This window comes from Lissotriton vulgaris, chromosome 1_1, assembly GCF_964263255.1.
Source record: "Lissotriton vulgaris chromosome 1_1, aLisVul1.2, whole genome shotgun sequence".
NCBI lineage: Eukaryota > Metazoa > Chordata > Amphibia > Caudata > Salamandridae > Lissotriton > Lissotriton vulgaris.
This window is the reverse complement of record NC_141685.1, coordinates 1,136,058,493-1,136,065,227: the sequence shown is the minus strand read 5'-3', so window position 1 is coordinate 1,136,065,227 and position 6,735 is coordinate 1,136,058,493. Positions and strand designations below refer to the sequence as shown.

Below are 6,735 nucleotides of genomic sequence, written 5' to 3'. Positions count from 1 at the left end.
AGATGCGGCTTGCAGCAGTAAATACAGGATTATGACACAGTGCTGACTGTAAACTTGAGATGTACCAGTCCAGTACCAAGAATCGATACAGACTGTTCAGCCAGACTAGCCAGTGGCATAGTGTGCCACATGAATCTTTGAAAGGATGCAGTATTTGTACTTGGCAGTTGCCACGCATGCAGACAATTAGAGCATTGATGTTCAAGACATAGGTGACCATTCATGGTGACTGGGGATGGAAGTATGTTTAACATTTATAATTTCAAATGTCTGCATTCCATTTGCTGTGCCAGTTCATACTTCCTTGCAGGAGGTGAGACAGGTATGTAATGGCACATGGCCCTCAGGAGCATTACAGATCAGACCACCTGCCAAATAGTGTCGTAGTTGATATGGTTTTTGTGGTATTTGACATACATATAACCGATGTCTCACATGCCAACATGTGTCTGGCAGACTGACAAGTGCCATGTTCCCATATGTGTAATGATTCAAAACCTGCCGTGAAAATGATGCATATGCCTGCTCTGTGATGTGTTGTGATAATACTCATGTGTCAAGTCTATGCAGATGACTGATGTGAATCTCTTTCTCATCCTTGTTCACACCATCATCAATGGCTACTGGAGGAGACAGTTACACAGACCAAGGGGAAACGGCTAGCCAGACTGGGTCTACTGTGGAGGAGGAGGAGGGACCCAGTAGCACGAAGGGTGAGGGGAGCTACACTGAGGGCAGGTCAGAAATATCTACATCTGCCGAGGACCAATCAAGCTCCAGTGATGACTCCCTTGTGGTGGTGGGTGTTCCCATATCAGAGCTCACAACATCAGAGTCTATCCCCACCACCACCATCTCCACCCTCACAGCTGCTCCCGTTCCAAGTGGCCAGGGACCCACCTGTGTTAGGGAGCATGTCTCCTTTGGGCCAGGCACTGCACCCCCTGCATATGCCCCCCTGCTGCCCTGAATGTGGAGTCCATGGATTTGCTAAAACAGATCTGTGTGGGGCAGACATCCAGGCTGAGTGCCATCCATGCATATACCAGTCTTTTGACACAATTGGTGTCATACATGGAGGGCATCTCATCAGACATGTCTGCCCTACAGTGATCAAATCATGCCATGGCCTCCTCACTGACGGCAGCAGTGTCCCTCATGTAGCACTCCCTCACCCCTCCTTCCTCTGACCCATCCACAGTCCCCACTACCCTACCTGACCCAAGCACACTCACACAGGCACATGCACACACACCAACAGACACAAGCAGCACACAACCACCCAAAACAAAGTCGAAACATACAAGCTCAGGGGACTGACATCACACACAGAGGGGAGCGGGCCAAAAAACTCACACACCCATCCACAACCATTCGGCATTCCTCAACTACCTCTCCCTCCAAAACCCCTACCCTTGAATCTCCTGCAAATCCCTCTGCCCAGCGGGTCTTCCTCTGTGACCTTGGCCTCTTTCCCACTGATCCGTCAGACCACACTAGCAAGGGGAAGAGGAAACCCCCAGCACAGAGAGGAGATCCACTTCTGAATGCACACACTTCCCTAAGAGTAAGAACACAAAGCCCCACACCTGTACATCCCCAGATCAAAGAAGTGCAAAACCCCACCACCATCCCACACTTCCCCCACAAAATCCACTTCCTCCCAGTCCCAGGTGCCCTCCCAAAGATCACATCTCATACCCCATCCCAGTCTTCGCCACCCACGGTTACACCAACCCCAAGATGCTCAGGCCCCCCTACTACAAGCACTTCCCCTTCAGTCTGTTCCTGACACTGAAGTGGAACACCCACCCCCTCAATCTGACCAGTCCACTGCAGTGTGCTCCCCTCAATCTGGAACGTCCACTGCATTGGAGACCCACACAACACAAGAACCCATCCCTCCCAAAACCCAAACCAGCCCCCCCCCCTAGTCCTGTCCCTGCGGTGCCTGGCATGCCCCCAAAGATGCCTCTGCAAGGGAAGATGCCCCTTGTGGTTGCAGTGCAGGCAAGCAATGGAGGATTTATGGGCATAACCCCCTGGAATACTCTCAATAATTGACTGGCCATTGGCCTTATTGGTATTTTTTTTCTTTCTATGTATTCACAAATGCTGAATAAAGCAGCTTTTGTTATTTGCACAGTTGCTTTCTGTGGACCACACATTTTTAATAAATCCACTGTCATTGATGTGCAAATCTTGTTGTGGGTATACAATGATATAGTGATGTGATGGACTGCATGTGGTCCATGGCAGATGTGTCCTATTACGGAATGTATCTGAGTCATCATTGTCTACATTAGCAGGTTGTCTTAATCTCCATTATGACCCATGAGGGTGACATGCTTTTACCAACCTACCATCTTTGACTTACACTTTTGCACATAGGTCGTGCTGACATTTGTAGACATTGTACAAGTCTTCCAAAGGGAAACCGTCTAGGATGGCCATGCAGAATAGCGCTGTGATGTGCAACAAGTCATCCGTCTTATCAGTGCAACTGGGTACACATTGAGTTTGACTACGTGCAGATGACTTTGGACACACCCATGTACACAGGCTGATGGAAACAAAGTATTCTGTGACTTGTAAGTGTTGGAGCCTTGTCTTAGTCTCCTTATGACATGCTAGACCCCTGCCAAGAACAAGCTTGCCACAGCTGAACTTCCACTGTAGGGAAATCCCCTCATGGCAGTGTGTTCATCTGTGACATAGTGTGTGTGAGGTGAGCAGGAATCTCTGTCTTCAACCCCCTTTTCCTACAAAGACTCTAGTCCCTGCAGATGTTCCTGTTTGAGAAGCTTTCTGTGGGCTGACTAGTCCAGTGCTTCTCAACCTATTGGGAGTTGTGGCTGCCTGCTTTGGTCAGGCTACATCATGTTGATCAAGTGTTATGTCTGTGTGAGCTTTGACTTCATGTATCGACCCAGACCCCTCATGTAATTGGGCATAAGTATCTTGTGTGTGTTGTGATTTGAGCCTGAGCAATGATGTTGTCCTTTTCAGCTATGCATGATGTTATAGCTGGTCACAGAAAGCTGGAATAGAGATGTAGAGATGTATGTGGATTGGTCATTTGCGACATGTGTTGAGCAGAATGGGGTGCTGGTGCACAGGTGTATAGTGTGTCCATCTATCATGCAGATGCCGCTGGAGACTATGTCACTTCTATGCTCTTTAGTGGCTCACAGGGGAGTGATAGTAAATTTATTTGTGCAGCCTAGCTGCAGGTGTGTTTAGCAAGGTTGATATTGCGTGTGCTGAACTGACACACACATGTGTAGAGTCGATGAAGTCTGGTGTCTCGTAGGTATGCATGGAGTGTAGACTCATATGTAGGCTGTCTGGTTTTAGGTTTAAACCTATAATATCTGATAAAACCTCACCGGCAGGGAAATAGCCCTCTGCAGTGTAAACATATAAACACTGAAAAAAAGCCTGCCCAACACAAACTAAATGTCATTGAAAGAAAGGAAAAGGAGAGTGAAAGAGTCATTTTTATGTCTTCCTGAAGGGGCCAATACAATGTAACTTTGCTATGTATGGTAGCAGTAAGAAAGACTGGGCTAACATTATTCTGCTTGAGTTTTGTTGTTTAGGGATGTCACAAAAATATTGTTTCTTCTTCCTTTTTTAATTTTGTCATATTTGGTCTAAATATACAGGGGGTAGAAGCATGTTTTAGGTGTTGTTTATTTATTTTATAAACTGTAGAGAATCAGGAAATATCAAAATTATATTTGATTCCTTGGCTACGTTTGAGTCTTTCACTGATAGGAAAAATGTAGGTTTCATAAGAATCTTTCCTAATATGTACTATGACATAGACCCACAGAGAATGGGTAAAAACCCTTGATACATCAACCCCCTTTTCTAGAGAGTCAGTATTGATAGTAGGTGAATTGCCAAACACACCTGGCTTCAAACATTCAATGCAAGGTATAGTGACAGGTATATGTGAAAAGAGTGCAGCCACAAACCATCTAGGATACTGGTGAAAATGTGACACCAGAGTTTTGGAAAACATGGAACACAGTGTTACTTGGAATGCTTCTGTAAAAAGTTCCTACCAAGTTCAACAAAGATTGGAGTGATATTGTTTGTATTTGCAATGATTCAGCTATGTATAAGAAAAGGTTGTGTGATGACCTGTCAAAATAGATACCTGAGCTGAAGTACTTCCTTGTAGGAGATCTTTGACGCTTGTTAGATGATATGCTGAAAGCATCTTTACAATCTTCAGAGTTAATGAAGAATCCTATTGACTTTTTAGTCCATTCTGGTGCACTGTTTTGTTATGCGCTGGAACTAAAACGCAAATATTTCTCATTTTGTGCTTTGTGTGGCATCAAAGAAAGAGGCAATCCAACTGTGTCACTTAGCTGGTGGTTCTTAGTCCTAGAGGCCATGAATGCTATATTATCCATGTGGCAACCGTTTACAGAACTTTTGTTGAGTGATGATGCCAAAGGCAAGACATGTGAGGCTCTTTGGTCACATATTGATTGTGATTTGAAAAAAAGTACACTCTACTGCATTCTTAGATTTTAACAAGAAGGCATGACTGCTGTTTGAGAGTAGGCTGGGTGACACATTTAGTGACTTTGGCACTGCAACATGTCCCATATTAGAGTGCTTGTCACTTGGTAAGCAAAGAAATGTTTAGGATCAATTAAGGAACTTTTATTTACAATTTTGAGAAATAGCCCTCATCAAACTTGGCATTTGAAGTAAATAAAGTCTCACTGTGGTACTCTGCACAAGTTATGGATCCCTTCCGTAAAGGGAATTTTTTTCTGGAGTTTCATAAGTGCTGCCTCATTTTTGACCGCTTCAATAACTCTGAGAGCATATGAACTTAGTTCAGCACATATTTTGCAGAACCTGTCACAGAGAATCACAATCTTCATGGGGCACCAGCATTGACATGGAAATCTATGTGTGTGGCCAGAGTTAGCAAATTGTGTACTGGCTATTTTGGTGTTGCCTGTCTCAAGTGCCAATGTTGAGAGGACCTTTTCACAGATAAAAGTTTACATGGGAAGGAAAGAGCAAGCGTGCATGACGAAAGAGTCACTGAAGAAGTATTGTACGGTGTACTACGATAAGTTTGATTTGTCAAAATGTATTTTACCTCATATACACTGTCTATATACCATGCACAATCAGTGCAGAAAGCAAACAATAATAAAGGAAAATGCCATAAACACTGGAAAAACACTGTTTCTGTTGTTTTCAATGGCGCGAAAATGTGTAACCACTGATAACCACAGTTTTTTAAGGTACTGAAATCGCTTGAACACACTGAAAAAACCACACCAAAATGTACTAAAAATAGAAACTGAAAACAGGAAAGCCTACTCATATGTGATGGCAGCAGGACTATTTGAGATGGTGTCAGGAGGTGTGGAATATGACTTCAGTTCATTGGTTTTTGATGTGTTGTGAACATGGGGTGTGCACATTGTCCCTAAGTGAGTGCTTATCATGCGGGGTGTGATTCTGATAATGTGATCTAGATTCAGTGCCTCTACCCTGAACAAGATGTGGTACAAATGTGTGTATGTGATGGGGGGCTATCCCACCAGAGAATGTTGTATTGTGGCATGTGATGAAAGATGTGGTCTGTTGCACTAAAGTACACTTTGACTGTAACTGGGCAGTTCTGGATGAGTGATGTTTGTTTATACTGTGCATGAGTCCAGGTGGATATTGGTTATGGGAGTAATATGTAGATGTGACAGGGCTACATTAAGACAAGGTCTGACTAGTCATATGTGTCAGATTGTATTTGTGAATGCAAAGGTATGTACACCAGTGTTGTGATAAGTTGTTCTGGATGTTGAAATGTGAGGTGTTATCCCGTTGTAGTATGTTGAGTTTTAATATGTGTATGCATATTTCCTTAAGTGACAATCCTTTGGAGTTGTGGTTTTTTGTTGAATTATGCAGCAATATGAAAATGACAGAGTACACAGACATTTCACTATTTCTGTGTCTTGTTGTGAGATGTGATGATGTGTGGAGTGTGCTTGTCTAGGTGTGCTGTGAAGCTGCACAGTGTGGCATGAGTGCAGTCCAAGGCATCACTCATTGTGCGGATGGTAATGAGAGTGGTCCATCTGACATGTAATGTTTGTCATCTACTGATGAGGAAATGTGTACTCTACATTGTGTGCATAGCATGTATCTGAGAGATGTTATGTACTTGGCGATGGAGAGTGGTGCTGCAAGTGTAGGTGTGGATGGGATGAGGGACACACACTTTTGTTTGTTCATCTTGGGTTGTAATAGTATATGTACTGTGCTGGAGTTCATGGGACAGACATGCTTCAACATATAGATGCACCATAGGTGGAATATGACGTTCATCCTTTGGGATAACAAACTGATGACTGTTTTAGGCAATTGCTGCTAATGCACTAGCACTTTATTTATGTGACCCCATGACCTGTCCTATCTTGTCGGCGACAGCATAAATATGATATGCCATTTTATCATGTATATTAGAGTACTTACTATTAATCATTTGTGTATTTTTATTGACTGTTTTATAATTAGGAATGTTTTAACTTGATCTGTGTGGCTGTACCCTTTTATGGTTTCAAAAACCGAAATAAAGCAAATTTGATGGACGTGCTTGTGTGTTTGTCTGTTAAGAGAGATGGACATGTAGTGTGACATGGGTGTTGGAGGGATCATTCCTCCATAATTGACTTTGGTGCACCCGCT

The 6,735-nt window shown here is 43.6% G+C and overlaps 1 pseudogene; it reads left to right on the top strand.

Annotated features, from left to right (window-relative positions):
• Positions 1-616: 616 nt before the first annotated feature.
• Positions 617-1,792, top strand: LOC147748781 (uncharacterized; annotated as a pseudogene).
• The last annotated feature ends 4,943 nt before the right edge of the window (positions 1,793-6,735 follow it).